We start from the raw sequence: 20,761 nt of genomic DNA on the forward strand, positions 1-20,761 counted from the left end.
AGGAGAGGAAGAAGAGGAAGTCTTCTCCTCTATTCTTTCTTCTCTTCTTTTTTCTTCTTCTTCTTCCTCTTTATTTTATCGGGAACGAGGGTCGTCGAGAGGTCGAGGAGCGGTAGAGGAGAAACCCTAAATAGAAAGTATCGTCGGTGTGAGATACATGTACCGTCGTTGTCGGACACTACACCCACATCCCACAAGTGGCGCGGGCTTCGACGCCCATGTCACTTGTGGGACGTGGATGTAGTGTCCGACACCGAAGGCCACATGTATCTCACACCCACGATACTTGCTAGCTATTTAGGGTTTCCTCTACTGAAAAGAAGAGGAGAAATAAATAAGAAGAAGAAAAAAGAAGAAAAAGAAGAGGAGAAGAAGAAAGGAATAGTGGAGAAGAAGAGAAAATAGAATATATTCTATTTTCTATTTTCTCCACTATTCCTTTCTTCTTCTCCTCTTTTTTTCTTCTTTTCTTCTTCTTCTTCTTCTTCTTCTTCTTCTTCTTCTTCTTCTTCTTCTTCTTCTTCTTCTTCTTCTTCTTATTCTTATTAGCCGGAAGTAGAGAGAGGTTTCCTAGTGTCAAAGTATTGAAGAAATCCATGCCTTCATCATTAGCCGGAAGTAATCAGGGCATGTTGGTACGAAGTTCTGCAAAGTTGTTCTGGAATGGAGTCCCGGATAGAATAATCCGCCTTTTGGTACGAATTCAGCAAAGGCCTTCCAAATAGCGATATTCGGAAGGCTCTTGCTGAACTTTGTACCAAAAAGCGAATTATCCTATCTGGGACTCCGTTCCAGAACAACTTTGAAGAGCTTCGTACCATCATGCACATGTTACTTTCGCCTAATGATGAAGACATGGTTTTGTTGAATCCCTTGACACTAGGCAAGCTCCTGACCCCTCGGCGATCCTATCGAACATGACAGGAAGAAGAGGATAAAAAAAGAGGAAGAAGAAGAAAAATAAGAGGAGAAGAAAGAATAGAGGAGAAGATCTCCTCTATTCTTTCTTCTCCTCTTATTTTTCTTCTTCTTCCTCTTTTTTTATCGGGAACGAGGGTCGTCGAGGGACATAGATGTAGTGTCGTCGTTGTCGATATATACCCCCTCCCGATAGCTTACTATGATTAGGTAGCTAGTTCTACGTTTGGCACTAATATATCCATCTGTCATGTTTGAATAATAATTGCCATGTTGTAAATATTTGTAGAAACTATGGACACCGCCCTAGACGAAGCAACAAAAGAAGCGTTGTTGAGGGACATAATCGCAGAAGGAAGTGATGCCATCTCATTGTTTCTCAACGAAACCGATGGTCTGGAAGGAGAGGGTGAACAAGCTGGCTACGGTGACCTAATGCCGGTGCAAGAAGAAGAACATGAGGACGGCTCCGGTGACCCAATGCCGGTGCAAGAAGGAGACCGTGATGACGGCTCCGGTGACCGAACCGAGTCCAGCCAGGTATATATATTAGTTAAGCCTATGCTGACTAGCTGATTGATGCATTCATTGTTTTGGTATGTACACATATTAATTAAGTCTTTGTTCTTTTTTCTAGCCCTCCGAATCGAGCACAACTTCGGTAAAGAGACGAGGCCCGAAGAAAAAGTTGAGCTCGGATGAAAAGTTTGAGATCATAGCAATCGCGCCCGACGGCCAACCTATTGAACCCCTCCGGACAAAGAGCGCATTTGTTGCTCAGTGCGGGGTTCTGGTTAGGGACAAGATCCCGATAAGCATCCAGCAATGGTTTAAGCCGGCTACAGAAGACCCTGAGGTGTCTTATGTCAATGATATGCAGAAAAATGATCTTTGGACTGAGCTGAAGTCAAATTTCACCCTACCGCCTGAGGATAATCCAGAGAACCCAGTTAAAGAGAAATTAATCAAGTCTTTTGCTCTGAAGAGGATGGCAGAACTATTCAGGAGGTGGAAGAAAGAGCTGAATAAGTTTGTCGAAAATAATGAGACACCAGAATTCAAGGGCAGATGTGAGAAGATCAGAGATCACTAGCCCGCATTTGTGGCCCACAAGACATCAGAAAAGAGTAAGAAGATGTCGGCGACAAACAAGCAAAATGCTGCGAAGAAGAAGCTTCACCATCGCACGGGGTCAGGTGGCTACCTCGTAGCCCAGCCTAAGTGGTCCAAGACTGAGAATGATCTGGTTCATAAAGGGATCGAACCAGAGACAATTAACTGGCCAGACCGTTGCCGGACTTGGTTCTTCGGGGCTGGCGGAACACTGGACCCTGTAACAGGGAAGTGCATTTGGACGAATGATCAAATGTACATACCAGTCAGTAAGCTTAAGCAGTATATCGAAGCAGCGCAGGAAGGGACGTTCTTTCCAGACAGAGAGAACGACGAGCTCACAATGGCCCTCGGGAATCCTGAGCACCCTGGACGGACACGAGGCACGCCAGGCTCCATTCCATGGAAGGTTGGGTTTCCGGACGCAGGCGGTTACAAATCTCATGAGAGGTGGAAAAAAGTGCAGCAGACCCAAATACAGGCGCTGCAAGCAAGGGTAGACGTGATAGAGGAACGAGAAGTAAATCGCAGCAAACGTACTGCCAAAGCCTAGCTACCCCGCCATCTCAGCGCAGAAGCAGCGTGGCTTCCACCGAGCTGCTTCAGCTGGAGCATGCCTTGACGGCTCCTGCCAGCTATCCCGTGGATGCTATAACGGAGTCTCAAAATTGCCACCTTATGACGCAATGGATGAATTGGAAGGTCAAGGCGGCTGTTGGGTCTGTTTATCCTACTGAACTCGGCGCAACTTTTCACTGTCGGCCGATTCCAGAAGGATATGGTAGGGTGATGGTGGATGAGATAACAGAGGGATTTGAGGACCTCCAGCTTGACCACCCTACCGGTGAAGGGGAGACTCGGCTGGGTCTGCTCTGAAGACTCCATGCCTATGGCGGAAGGAGCTCATCAACCTTCCAAACTGGACGCCACCGCCTCCTTCTCCTCCTCCGGCGAGTCAGGACACTCCGCCTCCACCGCCTCCTCCTCCGGCGAGTGACGATCAGGGCCATCGGCCGGCTCCTTCCCCGGCGCGTGGCGGCACTCCGCCTCCTTCTCCGCCTGCGCCGACGCGCCCGAGCAGCCAGCCTCCTCCTTCTCCGCCTCGTCAGCAAGGGCGGAAGAGACCTGCCGCCGCTCCAGCTGCTCCGGCGCGTCGTAGTCCTTCTCCTCCGCCACTTAAGCAAGTAAAGAAGACAACCGCTCCGTTTGCTCGGTCGGCATCTAGCAGTACAACCAGAGGCGGGAGGACATACAGATTCGGTCCTTTTCTGAAGACTCCAGAGAAGTTACCATATGAGAGGACCCTGGAGGAGAACGCCGAGATCGCGCGAGAAGAAGTGAGGAACTTCTTTGAAGGGGTGAAAGCAAAGAAACATCCACCTCCCGAGGAGAAGGTAGATCGGGTGAAAGTGAAGCGCACTCTGGCTGCCCTGACAAAACCATCGAAGTCTGATCCGCCGAAAGGAAACTATGACCGCATTATTGGAAAGGAATTTGCCGAAGCGGAGCGGTCGGGAAGTACTGTCAGTGATCAAAGGCTGAAAGAACGACGAGCTGGGAAACAAATTGCCCAGCTCGGCGAACAAGTGAAGCAATCGTGCCCCCCGCTCAAGGTGCCTAGCCACAACATCGATAATGATCCGAGGATGGTGCCCGGTTATAGCAATCTTGCAGATTACCTGCCCGACGAAGTACATTATGAACCCATGGATGTGAAAATACAAAGATACGAGTACGGGAAGCCTCTCGTCAAAGATGAAAGATCTCTATCAACGATGATGCGAAGATTGCATGATTGGTACTTGAAAATCTGCAGAGACTCTGGGGGGAGGAGTACTTTGTATGTGAAAGTTAAAAAGGAGCATGACCTCGTTGGAATTGATTTGTTGCCTATTCCATTTGAGGAGTTCTATCAGTTTTTCAATCAATTGGCCCTCGATAAAACAACGGTCGCCTGCTACTGTCTGTAAGTAGTACTACTTCTGTCATTAAGTTTCTCTATATAGCTTAGCTCTTTCATTGCATGTATTTATAATCATCCTCACTATATTATGCAGATTGAAGATCGCCGAATTGAAGAAAAGACAAGTCGGTGATATTGGGTTCATTAACACATATCTCATAGATGCAACTCAGGTTAAACTTCATGCCGCAGCTACCGAGGCCAACTTGCTACGATTGTTCGTAATAAATCAAAACAAAGATATAATACTCTTTCCTTACAACTTCAGGTGAGTGTTACTGTCTTGTGCGTATTCGGTTTCCCTTATATATTAGTCAAGGTTATAGTAATGTAATTCATGAGTTATGCATGTGTGTGCAGTTTCCACTATATTCTCCTAGAGATTAAGCTTGAGCAGGGAGTAGTAACCGTCTTGGACTCTAAACGAAAAGATCCCAAGGAGTATGCGGACATGACTGAAATCCTCAAGAAGTAAGTTAAATCGATCATTATCCACCATATCAGCAACTTTGTTCATTTTCTGATATCAAGTAATTGTTTTCTTTGTCCGGCGGGGTTTGGAGAAAATTCACCAAAACAGTTCCGGGACTGCCGAAGGAGCTGGAATTTAGACACCCGAAAGTAAGTACTATAGTAGCATGTTCCGCGCATCTCCTAGTGATTCAAGCGCTAGTTTCATCAATACCATTTAGCATTCTTACTTATCAGTTTGATTGACCTCTATTTCTTGTAAAGTGGTTGTGGCAGGAACAAGGGAATGATTTCAATGGATACTACATCTGCGAGTCCATCCGCCACACGACCTGTGAGCGGGGCGGGTACTCTAACGAACAATATGAAGTACGTAAATAACAACATTCATAATTTTATTTTATTACCATCATTTGTGTTGAGTTTCATTCATTTATATATATATATATATATATATATATATATATATATATATATATATATATATATATATGTATGTATGTATGTATGTATGTATTGACCCCCTTCTCCAAATTAGATGTTTCGGAAGTGGGATGAACTCCTAGCACCAGCTCGCATGCGAGCAATTCAAGAGGAATTGGCGGCATTCTTTCTTGACCACGTGATCCCTGAAGACGGAGAATTCTATGTGGACCCTGAGTCCGTATGATTATATTTGTAAGAGATAATTATTGCATATATGTAGCCGGTAGTGTCAAATAGATATACGAGAACTTGTTGTTCGACCAATCTCTCGGAGAAGGAGAGGTGGTCGATATCACTTCTCTCTGTATATATGCATATATGTTCATGACGATCTTCTGTTTCCTTCATTTGCTTACTAGCTAGCTAGCGTGTCTAGTCCTCTCTATATACGTATGTATAGTACGTAGCGTCGATCAAGCATGGACATAACAGAGGACACTTCTCTCTATTAATTATAACTAGCTAACACAATATATGAAACACCTAAATTAACCCCCCAAAACCCCCAACCCCCCCCCCCTTTCAAAAAAAAACAAAAACTCCAGCCACAGAAGTGCTGACACGTGGATGCCTATTGGTCCCGGTTGGTGCCACCAACCGGGACCAAAGGGTCTCCTGACTGGGCTCTGCGCACTGCCCACGTGGAGGGCCTTTAGTCCCGATTCTGGATTGAACCGGGACTAAAGGGGGGAGGTATTAGTACCGACACTTTAGTCCCGGTTCCGGAACCGGGACTAAAGGCCCTTACGAACCAGGACTATAGGCCCTTTTTCTACCAGTGATTAGCAAGGACTCGCACATCGGCCCGCGCTTCCTCTCTGCTAGCGTCGGCTTAGGGGGCTCGTGCTTCCCACCGGCCATCGACGTGTGCCGGGGTCTGCTCGAAAATGAGGCCGTAGTTAGCATCTATGACCCGCAGGTGACCTAGGAGCAGGTGTGGCGCGACCTCGCCATTTACAAGTTTGACTGGGACCACCCGCACCACCTGCAGCCGGTGGGCGAGCCCGCCGGGCAGCCCGTTGCCGTCACGTCGGACGCGTACGAGGCCGCCCGCGTCACGCACGCAGTCTGCATCCTGACCGAGTGGGAGGAGTTGAGGAGCCTCGGCTACAGGCGTGTGCATGATGTCATGCAGAAGCCGGCTTATGTCTTCGACGGCCGCAGCATCGTTGACGTGGAGAAGCTCCAAGACATCAGATTCATCTTCTACGCCATTGGCAAGCTGCTTGACCAGTGACTCAAGGACATGCCAACCGTTGCCTGTGAGGCGATGCACAAGTGTTGGCCGTGCGTCCGTGATCGTTCTTCTTAATTAATCACAACACAAAGCATTGTTAAATTTTAAGAGAATTCATATACTCTGTATTATAAAAACCAAAAATTTCACATATATGAGGACTTGATCTGTAGAACTTTTCCGTTTTTCCCCTGAAGCAGACAACAGAATATCCAAAGGAGTACGGAGGAGAGGCCTAAGCAAAAGCAAAGGGCAGCGGACCAACGAGGTAGCATACTTGCACTAATATGTTTCATGCTAGCTTAGTGCTTTCTTATTATAATTATTTAAATTTTATATTTAACAGATATGATTCATGGGAGAGCACCTAATTTTGCTTCGCATTTTCTGCTGGATTAGTTCCAAATTACAAGGATACGAGTGTTCAAAAGATAACTAACTGAAACACTGAACATGTTAGTTTCATGATGATCTGTGACTAACGGTTATATGCATGTTCTTCTCTCTTCTCAGTTGTGTGAGTTGGATTACTGAATTTTAAAGAATGTATATGTTTTAGGATTTTTGGTGATGTTTGTTCAAGCATAAAAAACTAGGCTTGAACTTTTGGTAGAGCATATCCGTATAATGTCCTTGCTCTAGATTAATTCCTTTGTTGTCGGAACTTTTTATCAAATGTTTATCCCATGTGTGACACCAAAATATGGAGTCATAATAAGCCTTTTTTAGTTTTGGAGATACACTAAATGGACACAGAGAAAAATACGAAAATATATCATATATGCATGTATTTCCGGCTTTTCATTGCGAGAGTTAGATGACCTGTAACTGTTAAATGAGACGCTTTTAATTCCAGTTCTCAAGTTTTTAAAGTTAGATCCCTTGACAAGCTTGCAATTTTGCATATGTTGTGCCACATGTCTTATTCAAGACTTACAGTCTTCAGTTCATTATAAATCTGTTTTTCTCTCTCAGAGATGCTCGATGTCATGAATAGTTTGTGGGTGATCTTAGTATTCTTGCAGATCTGTGCAATAGTGTAGCCACAATGCTCTAACATATACTAACTAGCTAGCTGCTCTCAAGTTATGCACTTCTTGAGTTAATCGTCGACGATCAGTATTGAGTATTCAACATTTTAAGAGCAAGTACCACATGATGACGTAGGCGGGCTGTAAGTCTTTAAATATTATATTTTGGGTGAGGTGGAGAAGAGAGAAGGGAAGCGGGCTACTAACAGTCGACTGCAGCACGTGCTTCTAAGCATATTGTGTGTGTGTGAGAGAGAGAGAGAGAGATGGGTCATGTATCAAAAAATAGTACATATTTACATGCAACTATTGTACTTGCGGGCTATAAGCTTACCTATAGATGATGTAGCAAGATCATATAGCCAGCAGTTGGCTATACTACTAACTACTCCCTCCGTCCGGGTTTATTAGGCCTAAAGACAACTTCTCTTAGACCAAGACACATAGTAATTTGCTCACATTAATTCTTCCATTCCACTCCCAATGCACTCTCTCACATGCATGCAGCCAATGAAAAAGCACACATAAAGTGTATTAACTTTTCAGCCATGGCACCAACAACAATAGCTTTCAATACAACCAATGAAATGGTTGCATGCATGCACCTTTCCAACGCGGGGCCTTATAAAAGGGAACATGCTTGTGATGCTGAGAGGCCTAATAAACCCGGACGGAGGGAGTATGCTCTAATTATCACTTACACACCTGTATGCACTTTCTGAATTAGTGGTCCACAATCAATGTTGATTAATTAATTGTCTTTATTTGTTGTTGCTTCCTCATCATTGGCTTAACTTTGACATTTCTCTTATTCCGAGGTACCAATTTATGATACCCCAAAAATATAATTCATATATAGGATGTAACTTTTAAGTTAGGATGAGCCATATAATGTACTCTCTCCATTTCAAAATAAGTGTCTCAACTTTGTACTAACTTTAGTACAAAGTCTTACTAAGGTCAATACATTTATTTTGGTACCGAGGGAGTACTTCATCCTAATGCCACCAAGTAATATGCTATGCCTCTTAAGTCCCTCCTCCTTGCCAATGGCTCCCATCCATGACGGCCTCCCATACAAGCACTCGACACTACCGCGAAGATGGTTCTGCATCCCATCGTTATTTCTTTCCCAGACGTTGTCATGGGCATTAATATTAGAACTAAATTTGCAACAATTTTATTTTCCATTGAAATGCTCGACGTGATTGTTATTACTTACTACATTTTATTATTTTTGATGTTCTTTATGTTGCCATGATGTTATGTATAGATCAAAAGTTTTACGAAAAGAAAATGTTGTCAGTAGATCAATTTACTCTGACTGGCACCCATGTCCTAAGCTCCATGTCATGAACTCGTGATCCTCAAATTATACATATTTTTTTGATCATAAGCAACTTATCCTGTGACATAGTTCCTCGACCCGACCAGCCATGGTTTATAGGAACAAAAAAAATTCCCGTTGCAACGCACGGGCATTTGTGCTAGTTATTAGTAAATGATATAGCAAACCGAATCCAAAACATAGTTATTTTAATCAGAAGAAGTGTCGATGCAACTATTGTTGTTCTCTAATCTTCAGGTGCAGAAATACTAATCAACCAACGTGAATGATTGGCCTTTTTTGCGATAGAAAGAGAGTTTTATTCCATATGCATAGGGTTACAATCAAGAGGCACCAAATCCTCAATACAAGGAGGGCATCTCCCTAGCAATACAGCAGTAGTGAACTCCGTACGACTATACAAAGCCAACTGATGTGCTACCCTACTTTGCTCACGCTTGATTTTTGAAGGAACAAACTCCCGAGTCTCCGTATGATGCTTGATCTCCGTCACCAAGTGTCCATAAGCTGACCTGGTTAAACTCTCACCAGTCAATGCTGCCAACACCGATGCTGAGTCTGACTGCACAACAATTGGCATGGAACAATGTTGAATGACCAGTGCCATGCCTTGCATGATCGCATGCAGTTCCGCTTCCAACGCGTCGTTGCAATTGAATATACACCTGTATGCTGCAAAGATAACACTCCCATCTTGACGCCGTAGGATCATACCCGCCGCAGCAAACCCGTCCTCCTGCATAAAAGCACCGTCCACCGAGAGGGCGGCGAATTCAGCCAATGGCCGCGGCCAAGCCAAAGGGGCGCTCGGCCTGGGAACTACGTATGGAGCCTCCTGTACCCTCGGCATCTTCCCTTTAATAATTTCTTCCATTGAAAATCTGCCGCATAGGTTGAGTGAGTTCATGTAACTCTGGAGGTAGTCTGATGTCGCCGACAACGGGGGAGCCTCCTTGCCATGAGTGAGATCTGAGCGCAAAGACCAAATTCGCCATATCAGCATGATCGTGCAATCCCTCATTTGATCATCGCAGTTCGCAAGAACATTTAACAGCCAGTCCTGTCCAGTATCATCTAAAACATCATTGCTAGGAAGACGCCATGCCAGCCTCATGTGTGTCCAAATTCTACTTGCATGATCACATGAAACAAGAGCATGGAAGCTCGTCTCCTTCTCTCTCCCACATAACGGACATCCATCCCTAAGTGAGATGTGTCTATATTTCTTGCACTCATTTGTAGCAAGGGCACCCGAAACAGCCTTCCAAGCCATAATCTTCATTTTCAACGGAACTTGGGAACTCCAAATACGCTGCCAGATAGGCCTCCGTCCGGAGGGGTTACCACTGGAGGAACTTAAGTGTACCGAATGCTGAACTTCCGTTGCGAGATGGTAAGCACTTCAGACACTAAAGTGTCCACTCTTTTCAGGGAACCACGCAATGAAATCCTGCGCATTCCTAGGAGAAGTACGAATCTTCAGAATCTCCCGCACATCCAAGTCCCAAAAGTGTTCCCTGAGCCACTGCACATTCCATGCACCATGCTCATCCAAGAAGTCAGCCACCCAATTGTATCGACAATTCCCCTTGGGAGTTACTGGCCGAAAATTATGTCCTCTAGGGATCCAAACATCTCTCCATGTTTTAATGTGAGTACCATTACCTACTCGCCATATAATGCCTTTCTTCAAAAGATCAAGTTCGTGAACAATACCTTTCCACACCGCCGAAGAACTAGCTGAGAATACCGTGTCCAATAAATTCCCCCTTGCGTAGTATTTAGCCTTCAACAAACGAGCACACAAGTTGTCCAGACTATCCAGGAGACGCCACGCCTGCTTGGCCAAAAAAGCTTGATTAAAGGCCCTCATATCACGAAATCCCATACCTCCCATAGCCTTCGGAAGCAGCATCTTCTCCCAACTAAGCCATGCCATCTTCCTCTTCCCGTTCTCCACCCTCCCACCAATACTGCCTCATCATCTTTGTAAGATCATCACACACCGAAGCAGGAAGTTGGAACACACTCATAACGTTTGTTGGAATTGATTGTGCCATAGCCTTGATGAGGATCTCCTTGTTCCCAACAGAAACATATTGTTCACTCCAATCAATTAGTCTTTTCCTTAGCCTGTCCTGAAGGGTCTCAAACTGACCCTTATGCACTCTACCTTTAGGTACCGGCAAACCGAGGTATTTTGGTTCAAACACTTGTTGTTGCACCTCCAAGATATTATTGATTTCCTCCACCACTGACGCATTACAGTTTCCAGAGAAAAGGATGGAACACTTCTCGGGATTAATAAGTTGACCTGTCGCCGAGGAATAAGTGTTCAACAAACCTTTAACAATGTTCGCTTGCTGGCCAGAAGCTTCAAAAAACAACAAGGTATCATCCGCAAATAAAAGGTGAGATATCATCGGTGCACCATGGCAAATGGTCACTCCTCTCAAGCTTCCTTCATTCACTGATTTTGACAGGAGAGCAGAAAGAGCATCAGCAACAAATAGAAATAAGAAAGGAGACAATGGGTCACCTTGTCAAAGTCCTCTTGAAGGTGTAAAAACCTCCAACAACTTCTCATTAAATTTGACAGAATATCGTACTGATCTCACACATGTCATAATCCAAGAAATCCATTGATTTTAGAACCCCCATTTGTTTAACGCCTTCTCCAGGAAGTCCCAATCAACACGATCATAGGCCTTGGACAAATCAAGCTTATACGCACACGCAGCAATACTATTTCCTTTCAGATTTTGAATGTGATGAATGCACTCAAAGGCAATGATAGAATTATCCGAGATAAGCCGGCCCGGGATAAAAGCACTTTGGTTCTCCGATATCAACTCTGAGAGCAGCGGCCTAAGCCGATTAACCATGCATTTAGACACAATTTTATAAATAACATTGCAAAGACTGATCGGTCTAAAGTCCTTGAGCTCTTTGGGGTGAGAAACTTTCGGAATAAGGACGATTGCCATGTCATTAACACCTTCAGGCAAAATACCAGAGACAAAAAAGTCTAACACCGCTGCACTAATTTGAGGTTTTAACTCTGACCAGTTACGCTAGAAAAACCTTGCTGGAAATCCATCCATTCCGGGCGCCTTCAATGGTCCTATTTGAAAAAGAGCATTCGACACCTCCTCCTCAGAAAAAGGGGCGCACAGCCTGTCGTTCATAGCTTCAGACACCTTCGGCAAAACTCCATCAAGCACACTGTCCGGAGTTAAGGTTGGATCCTTGATGTAAACTTCCTTGAAATAAGATGTCGCCATTCGTTCCATGTCAGAAGGGGATGAGCACCAAGTACCATCAGACCGTCGCAGCTTCTGAATATAGTTCCTTCTTGCACGCCAAACGGCCCTCCGATGCAAGTAAGCAGTATTGCGTTCACCCTCCTTCGGCCACGTAATTCGTGACCGTTGAAGCCACATCATCTCTTCACGATACAATAGTTCATCCAGCTGAAACATTTTTTGACGGATCTCAGCACGGTCGGCATCCCTAAGCTGTAGATCAGCCAACTCCTCCCGTAGTTTCTCAATTTCATGTGTCACATGGCCAAAGTGCTACTTACTCCATGCCCGGAGCCCCTTCATCATGTCATGCAGGGCCTCACGGACCGCCGCGAGGTCACCAGCAGGATTGCTCCTCGCCCAGTTCCTTGCCACGACTTCGGCTAGCACGGGATGCCGTTCCCACATAATCTCATACCGGGGCGACGCCCGACCCCTCTTTGGTTCCACCATTGTGAGCTGCACCAGAAGCGGACTATGATCAGAACATGAGGATGCCAGATGAGGCACCTGCGCAGCCGGGAAGAGCTCCCTCCAATTCTCATCCGTGCATGCTCTGTCGAGGCGGACCCGAACGGACCGGTCACCTGGCTGACCATTGTCATATGTAAAAGGAAATCCCGAGAAGCACAAGTCCCATATCTCACAGGCCATCAAACAATCACGAAATAACATCATTTGATTCTCAGAACGTTGGTTCCTTGACATGTGCTCATGCTGCCACATAGCCTCGTTAAAGTCTGAAGGAAATATGCCCTAGAGGCAATAATAAAGTTATTATTTATTTCCTTATATCATGATAAATGTTTATTATTCATGCTAGAATTGTATTAACCGGAAACATAATACATGTGTGAATACATAGACAAACAGAGTGTCACTAGTATGCCTCTACTAGACTAGCTCGTTAATCAAAGATGGTTATGTTTCCTAACCATGGACAAAGAGTTGTTATTTGATTAACGGGATCACATAATTAGGTGAATGATCTGATTGACATGACCCATTCCATTAGCTTAGCACCCGGTCGTTTAGTATGTTGCTATTGCTTTCTTCATGACTTATACATGTTCCTATGACTATGAGATTATGCAACTCCCGTTTACCGGAGGAACACTTTGTGTGCTACCAAACGTCACAGCGTAACTGGGTGATTATAAAGGTGCTCCACAAGTGTCTCCAAAGGTACATGTTGGGTTGGCGTATTTCGAGATTAGGGTTTGTCACTCCGATTGTCGGAGAGGTATCTCTGGGCCCTCTTGGTAATACACATCACATAAGCCTTGCAAGCATTGCAACTAATGAGTTAGTTGTGAGATGATGTATTACAGAACGAGTAAAGAGACTTGCCGGTAACGAGATTGAACTAGGTATTGAGATACCAACGATCGAATCTCGGGCAAGTAACATACCGATGACAAAGGGAACAACGTATGTTGTTATGCGGTCTGACCGATAAAAGATCTTCGTAGAATATGTAGGAGCCAATATGAGCATCCAGGTTCCGCTATTGGTTATTGACCGGAGACATGTCTCGGTCATGTCTACATTGTTCTCGAACCCGTAGGGTCCGCACGCTTAAGGTTTCGATGACAGTTATATTATGAGTTTATGAGTTTTTGATGTACCGAAGGAGTTTGGAGTCCCGGATGGGATCGGGGACATGACGAGGAGTCTCGAAATGGTCGAGACATAAAGATTGATATATTGGAAGCCTATATTTGGATATCGGAAGTGTTCCGGGTGAAATCGGGATTTTACGGGAGTACCGGGAGGTTACTGGAACCCCCCGGGAGGTATATGGGCCTTAGTGGGCCTTAGTGGAAGAGAGGAGAGGTGGCCAGGGCTGGGCCGCGCGCCCCTCCCCCCTAGTCCGAATAGGACATGGAGAGGGGGCGGCGCCCCCCTTCCTTCTCTCTCTCCTCTTTCCCCCCTCCTGAATCCTATTCAAACTAGGAAAAGGGGGAATCCTACTCCCGGAGGGAGTAGAACTCCTCCTGGCGCGCCCTCTCCTGGCCGACTGCACCCTCCCCCCCCCCCTTTGATCCTTTATATACGGAGGCAAGGGGCACCCCTAGAGACACAAGTTGATCCACGTGATCATATTCTTAGCCGTGTGCGGTACCCCCTTCCACCATAGTCCTCGATAATATTGTAGCGGTGCTTAGGCAAAGCCCTGCGACGGTAGTACATCAAGATCGTCATCACGCCGTCGTGCTGACGGAACTCTTCCCCGACACTTCGCTGGATCGGAGTCCGGGGATCGTCATCGAGCTGAATGTGTGCTAGAACTCGGAGGTGTCGTAGTTTCGGTGCTTGATCGGTCGGGCCGTGAAGACGTATGACTACATCAACCACGTTGTGCTAACGCTTCCGTTGTCGATCTACAAGGGTAAGTAGATTACACTCTCCCCTCTCGTTGCTATGCATCACCATGATCTTGCGTGTGCGTAGGAAATTTTTTGAAATTACTATGTTACCCAACAGTGGCATCAGAGCCTAGGTTTTATGTGTTGATGTTATTTGCACGAGTAGAACACAAGTGAGTTGTGGGCGATATAAGTCATACTGCTTACCAACATGTCATACTTTGGTTCGGCGGTATTGTTGGACGAAGCGGCCCGGACCGACATTACGCGTACGCTTACGCGAGACCGGTTCTCCCGACGTGCTTTGCACAAAGGTGGCTAGCGGGTGACAGTTTCTCCAACTTTAGTTGAACCGAGTGTGGCTACGCCCGGTCCTTGCGAAGGATAAAACAGCACCAACTTGACAAACTATCGTTGTGGTTTTGATGCGTAGGTAAGATTGGTTCTTGCTTAAGCCCGTAGCAGCCACATAAAACTTGCAACAACAAAGTAGAGGACGTCTAACTTGTTTTTGTAGGGCATGTTGTGATGTGATATGGTCAAGACATGATGCTAAATTTTATTGTATGAGATGATCATGTTTTGTAACCGAGTTATCGGCAACTGGCAGGAGCCATATGGTTGTTGCTTTATTGTATGCAATGCAATCGCGCTGTAATGCTTTACTTTATCACTAAGCGGTAGCGATAGTCGTGTAAGCATAAGATTGGCGAGACAACAACAATGCTACGATGGAGATCAAGGTGTTGCGCCGGTGACGATGGTGATCATGACGGTGCTTCGAAGATGGAGATCACAAGCACAAGATGATGATGGCCATATCATATCACTTATATTGATTGCATGTGATGTTTATCTTTTATGCATCTTATCTTGCTTTGATTGATGGTAGCATTATAAGATGATCTCTCACTAATTATCAAGAAGTGTTCTCCCTGAGTATGCACCGTTGCGAAAGTTCTTCGTGCTGAGACACCACGTGATGATCGGGTGTGATAGGATCTACGTTCAAATACAACGGGTGCAAAACAGTTGCACACGCGGAATACTCAGGTTATACTTGATGAGCCAAGCATATACAGATATGGCCTCGGAACACGGAGACCGAAAGGTCGAGCGTGAATCATATAGTAGATATGATCAACATAGTGATGTTCACCAATGAAGCTACTCTATCTCACGTGATGATCGGACATGGTTTAGATGATTTGGATCATGTAATCACTTAGAGGATTAGAGGGATGTCTATCTAAGTGGGAGTTCTTTAAGTAATATGATTAATTGAACCTAAATTTATCATGAACTTAGTACCTGATAGTATCTTGCCTATTCATGTTTGATTGTAGATAGATGGCCCGTACTGTTGTTCCGTTGAATTTTAATGCATTCCTTGAGAAAGCAAAGTTGAAAGATGATGGTAGCAATTACACGAACTGGGTCCGTAACTTGAGGATTATCCTCATTGCTGCACAGAAGAATTACGTCCTGGAAGCACCGCTGGGTGCCAGGCCTGCTGCTGGAGCAACACCAGATGTTATGAACGTCTGGCAGAGCAAAGCTGATGACTACTCGATAGTTCAGTGTGCCATGCTTTACGGCTTAGAATCAGGACTTCAACGACGTTTTGAACGTCATGGAGCATATGAGATGTTCCAGGAGTTGAAGTTAATATTTCAAACAAATGTCCGGATTGAGAGATATGAAGTCTCCAATAAGTTCTATAGCTGCAAGATGGAGGAGAACAGTTCTGTCAGTGAGCATATACTCAAAATGTCTGGGTATAATAATCACTTGATTCAATTGGGAGTTAATCTTCCATATGATTGCGTCATTGACAGAATTCTCCAATCACTGCCACCAAGCTACAAGAGCTTCTTGATGAACTATAATATGCAAGGGATGAATAAGACTATTCCCGAGCTCTTCGCAATGCTGAAAGCTGCGGAGGTAGAAATCAAGAAGGAGCATCAAGTGTTGATGGTCAACAAGACCACTAGTTTCAAGAAAAAGGGCAAAGGGAAGAAGAAGGGGAACTTCAAAAAGAACAGCAAGCAAGTTGCTGCTCAAGAGAAGAAACCCAGACCTGGACCTAAGCCTAAAACTACGTGCTTCTACTGCAAGCAGACTGGTCACTGGAAGCGGAACTGCCTCAAGTATTTGGCGGATAAAAAGGATGGCAAGGTGAACAAAGGTATATGTGATATACATGTTATTGATGTGTACCTTACTAATGCTCGCAGTAGCACCTGGGTATTTGATACTGGTTCTGTTGCTAATATTTGCAACTCGAAACAGGGACTACGGATTAAGCGAAGATTGGCTAAGGACGAGGTAACGATGCGCGTGGGAAATGGTTCCAAAGTCGATGTGATCGCAATCGGCACGCTACCTCTACATCTACCTTCGGGATTAATATTAGACCTAAATAATTGTTATTGGTGCCGGCGTTAAGCATGAACATTATATCTGGATCTTGTTTGATGCGAGATGGTTATTCATTTAAATCAGAGAATAATGGTTGTTCTATTTACATGAATAATATCTTTTATGGTCATGCACCCTTAAAGAGTGGTCTATTCTTATTAAATCTCGATAGTAGTGACACACATATTTATAGTGTTGAAACCAAAAGATGCAGAGTTGATAAAGATAGTGCAACTTATTTGTGGCACTGCCATTTAGGTCATATCGGTATAAAGCGCATGAAGAAACTCCATACTGATGGGCTTTTGGAACCACTTGATTATGAATCACTTGGTACTTGCGAACCGTGCCTTATGGGTAAGATGACAAAAACACCGTTCTCCGGTACTATGGAGAGAGCAACAGATTTGTTAGAAATCATACATACAGATGTATGTGGTCCGATGAATGTTGAGGCTCGTGGCGGATATCGTTATTTTCTCACCTTCACAGATGACTTAAGCAGATATGGGTATATCTACTTAATGAAACACAAGTATGAAACATTTGAAAAGTTCAAAGAATTTCAGAGTGAAGTTGAAAATCATCGTAACAAGAAAATAAAATTCCTACGATCTGATCGTGGAGGAGAATATTTGAGTTACGAGTTTGGTGTACATTTGAAACAATGTGGAATAGTTTCGCAACTCACGCCACCCGGAACACCACAGCGTAATGGTGTGTCCGAATGTCGTAATCGTACTTTACTAGATATGGTACGATCTATGATGTCTCTTACTGATTTACCGCTATTGTTTTGGGGATACGCTCTAGAGATGGCCACACTCACGTTAAATAGGGCACCATCAAAATCCGTTGAGACAACGCCTTATGAACTATGGTTTGGCAAGAAACCAAAGTTGTCGTTTCTGAAAGTTTGGGGCTGCGATGCTTATGTGAAAAAGCTTCAACCTGATAAGCTCGAACCCAAATCGGAAAAATTTGTCTTCATAGGATATCCAAAGGAAACTATTGGATACACCTTCTATCACAGATCCGAAGGCAAGACTCTTGTTGCTAAATTCGGAAACTTTCTGGAGAAGGAGTTTCTCTCGAAAGAAGTGAGTGGGACGAAAGTAGAACTTGACGAGGTAACTGTACTTAACCCCTTATTGGAAAGTAGTACATCACAGAAATCTGTTTCTGTGACACCTACACCAATTAGTGAGGAAGCTAATGATAATGATCATGAAACTTCAGAACAAGATACTACTGAACCTCGTAGATCAACCAGAGTGAGATCCTCGCCAGAGTGAGATCTGCGCCAGAGTGGTACGGTAATCCTGTTCTGGAAGTCATGCTACTAGATCATGATGAACCTACGAACTATGAAGAAGCGATGGTGAGCCCAGATTCCGCAAAATGGCTTGAAGCCATGAAATCTGAGATGGGATCCATGTATGAGAACAAAGTATGGACTTTGGTTGACTTGCCCAATGATCGGCAAGCAATAGAGAATAAATGGATCTTCAAGAAGAAGACGGACGCTGACGGTAATATTACTGTCTACAAAGCTCGACTTGTCGCAAAAGGTTTTCGGCAAGTTCAAGGGATTGACTACGATGAGACCTTCTCACCCGTAGCGATGCTTAAGTCTGTCCGAATCATGTTAGCAATTGCCGCATTTTATGATTATAAAATTTGGCAGATGGATGTCAAAACTACATTCCTGAATGGATTTCTGGAAGAAGAGTTGTATATGATGCAACCAGAAAGTTTTGTCGATCCAAAGGGAGCTAACAAAGTGTGCAAGCTCCAGCGATCCATTTATGGACTGGTGCAAGCCTCTCGGAGTTGGAATAAACGCTTTGATAGTGTGATCAAAGCATTTGGTTTTATACAGACTTTTGGAGAAGCTTGTATTTACAAGAAAGTGAGTGGGAGCTCTGTAGCATTTCTGATATTATATGTGGATGACATATTACTAATTGGAAATGATATAGAATTTCTGGATAGCATAAAGGGATACTTGAATAAGAGTTTTTCAATGAAAGACCTCGGTGAAGCTGCTTACATATTAGGCATTAAGATCTATAGAGATAGATCAAGACGCTTAATTGGACTTTCACAAAGCACATACCTTGACAAAGTTTTGAAGAAGTTCAAAATGGATCAAGCAAAGAAAGGGTTCTTGCCTGTGTTACAAGGTGTGAAGTTGAGTCAGACTCAATGCCCGACCACTGCAGAAGATAGAGAGAAAATGAAAGATGTTCCCTATGCTTTAGCCATAGGCTCTATCATGTATGCAATAAGTCTAGTAGGGAGGTACCAAAGTAATCCAGGAGTGGATCACTGGACAGTGGTCAAGAACATCCTGAAATACCTGAAAAGGACTAAGGATATGTTTCTCGTTTATGGAGGTGACAAAGAGCTAATCGTAAATGGTTACGTCGATGCGAGCTTTGACACTGATCCGGACGATTCTAAATCGCAAACTGGATACGTATTTACATTAAACGGTGGAGCTGTCAGTTGGTGCAGTTCTAAACAAAGCGTCGTGGCGGGATCTACGTGTGAAGCAGAATACATAGCTGCTTCGGAAGCAGCAAATGAAGGAGTCTGGATGAAGGAGTTCATATCCGATCTAGGTGTCATACCTAGTGCATCGGGTCCAATGAAAATCTTTTGTGACAATACTGGTGCAGTTGCCTCGGCAAAGGAATCCAGATTTCACAAGAGAACCAAGCACATCAAGAGACGCTTCAATTCCATCCGGGATCTAGTCCAGGTGGAAGACATAGAGATTTGCAAGATACACACGGATCTGAATGTAGCAGACCCGTTGACTAAGCCTCTTCCACGAGCAAAACATGATCAGCACCAAGGCTCCATGGGTGTTAGAATCATTACTGTATAATCTAGATTATTGAATCTATTGCAAGTGGGAGACTGAAGGAAATATGCTCTAGAGGCAATAATAAAGTTATTATTTATTTCCTTATATCATGATAAATGTTTATTATTCATGCTAGAATTGTATTAACCGGAAACATAATACATGTGTGAATGCATAGACAAACAGAGTGTCACTAGTATGCCTCTACTAGAGTAGCTCGTTAATCAAAGATGGTTATGTTTCCTAACCATGGACAAAGAGTTGTCATTTGATTAACGGGATCACATCATTAGGTGAATGATCTGATTGACATGACCCATTCCATTAACTTAGCACCCGATTGTTTAGTATGTTGCTATTGCTTTCTTCATGACTTATACATGTTCCTATGACTATGAGATTATGCAACTCCCGTTTACCGAAGGAACACTTTGTGTGCTACCAAACGTCACAACGTAATTGGGTGATTATAAAGGTGCTCTACAGGTGTCTCCAAACGTACATGTTGGGTTGGCGTATTTCGAGATTAGGATTTGTCACTCCGATTGTCGGAGAGGTATCTCTAGGCCCTCTCGGTAATACACATCACATAAGCCTTGAAAGCATTGCAACTAATGAGTTAGTTGTGAGATGATGTATTACGGAACGAGTAAAGAGACTTTCCGGTAACGAGATTGAACTAGGTATTGAGATACCGACGATCGAATCTTGGGCAAGTAACATACCGATGACAAAGGGAACAACGTATGTTGTTATGCGGTCTGACCGATAAAAGATCTTCGTAGAATATGTAGGAGCCAATATGAGCATCCAGGTTCCGCTATTGGTTATTGACCGGAGACATGTCTTGGTCATGTCTACATTGTTCTCGAACCCGTAGGGTCCGCACGCTTAAGGTTTCGATGACAGTTATATTATGAGTTTATGAGTTTTTGATGTACCGAAGGAGTTCGGAGTCCCGGATGGCATCGGGGACATGACGAGGAGTCTCGAAATGGTCGATACATAAAGATTGATATATTGGAAGCCTATATTTGGATATCGGAAGTGTTCCGGGTGAAATCGGGATTTTACCGGAGTACCGGGAGGTTACCGGAACCCCCCGAGAGGTATATGGGCCTTAGTGGGCCTTAGTGGAAGAGAGGAGAGGTGGCCAGGGCTGGGCCGCGCGCCCCTCCCTCCCTGGTCCGAATAGGACAAGGAGAGGGGGGCGGCGCCCCC

General features: G+C 44.4%; 1 pseudogene; it reads left to right on the plus strand.

Moving 5' to 3' along the window:
* The window catches only part of LOC119350103, a 14,795-nt pseudogene extending 8,607 nt beyond the window's left edge, over positions 1-6,188 (plus strand).
* The last annotated feature ends 14,573 nt before the right edge of the window (positions 6,189-20,761 follow it).

This window comes from Triticum dicoccoides, chromosome 1A (genome assembly GCF_002162155.2).
Source record: "Triticum dicoccoides isolate Atlit2015 ecotype Zavitan chromosome 1A, WEW_v2.0, whole genome shotgun sequence".
NCBI classification, from domain to species: Eukaryota; Viridiplantae; Streptophyta; class Magnoliopsida; order Poales; family Poaceae; genus Triticum; species Triticum dicoccoides.